This window comes from Morone saxatilis, unplaced genomic scaffold, assembly GCF_004916995.1.
Source record: "Morone saxatilis isolate NCDOM2014 unplaced genomic scaffold, NCSU_SB_2.0 Contig12, whole genome shotgun sequence".
Lineage (NCBI taxonomy): Eukaryota > Metazoa > Chordata > Actinopteri > Moronidae > Morone > Morone saxatilis.
Window position 1 is genome coordinate 7,268,132 of NW_023339674.1, and position 1,589 is coordinate 7,269,720.

The window sequence follows — 1,589 nt, forward strand, 5'->3', positions numbered from 1 at the left end:
CAGCTTGTCACATTATAACACAAATAACACTATTGTGAGACAGTGTGCGCCATGTTGTTCAGTGAATCCCTCACGTCACCGTTGGCAGCTAAGAGTTTGGTACAACTTTTTTGTTGGGATCTACCTGAGAAGAGGACGGCATTCAGTTTGTCAAAAGAAACTGTGAAAAGTCCAAACATGTTGGACTGAAGGACAAAAAAAAAAACGTATCTCAGCAAAAAAATCGGGAATGAGCATTAAGACCTGCAGTGCTGAACATAGCCTTACTGTTACAAATGTAAAGTATTTGGGACCACAGTGTAAAGACAAGATGTATACTCATTTTCCTTGACACATTGACATTCAAAATAATTTGTCTTCAAACTCTTGTCTCTGTCTTTTCTGCTCTGCGTAACAGGTTTGTTGTCAAGGAAGGACTCCCAGTATTCATCGTTCTCGTAAAAGGTTCGCTCTTTCTGGGAGCAGGTTTTAAGAGTAATAAGGAACAAATGATTGTGAAAGCCACTGGTTGTGAGATGCTGGCTCAGGAGTAGAGCAGGTCTCCTCTAATTGGAAGGTGCAAGTCAAAGTGCCTTGAATCAAGATCAGTGCCTGTCGCCCTATATGCACACTTCGCAATCTGTGTAGAACCCTGAAATTTGCAAGGCTCGCTGACCTGCATCTCATATAAAAGTGGGTGGCAGTGTTTACAACTTTGATGGACAAGACTGTCCGTCAGAAAAAGAGGAAAAAAACACCATGGGAGGAAATTGTGGACCGGGCAAAACTTGTGTTTCTCTCAAGTTTGAATATCAGTAAATTACTGTAACGTTTCAGTGCTATTTTTGCTTCAGCACATTTACGTATTTGTAAAGTTGTGCCTCATCCTGTGAGCTTTCATTAGTGGGCGGAGTGTGGAAATGTTACCACGCCAGAACATTTCACCACCTCCTCCCCATTCTCTCCCTCCTCAGATGCCGAAAAGCTGATTCAGCTTTGTCTCCTCCAGGACTGGCACTACTGGTAAACACACTTCTCATTGGGATTCCTGGCAAGAGTCTGACAGAGGCTTCAGTACATCCAAAACTCTGGCAAGCTAGGATCCTGATGAGAGTGCAGAAATCATGAGCACATTACTCCCATTCTCCACTCCATCCCACTTGTTCCCGTCTCCACCAGGATTGAGTACAAGTTTCTCTCCTCACACATCAATGCATCCATGACATGCCCCCCCCTACCTCAAAGAATTATCAACCCACAAAACACAACACGCTCCCTCCGCTCCACTACTCAAACCTCCTCACTATACCCAGAGCCAGACTCAGGACCCATGGTGAGATAGGCATTTTGTGCTTGCCGCCCACGTCTGTTGGAATGCCTCCCTGACACCTTGAGGCACCACATCCACTGACTGTTTTAAAAAGGGATCTTAAGACATTTCTTTAGCAAAGCTTTTGGGTCCCTTTAGATGTTTCTATTTATTTATTCTTTTTCCCTTTTTCTTATTTAAAAAAAAAAACTGCTCATCTTTTTTTTGTTTCTAAACCTGTACACTTTGAGATCTTCTGATGAAAAGGGGCCATTATAAATAAAATGTATATATTATTATT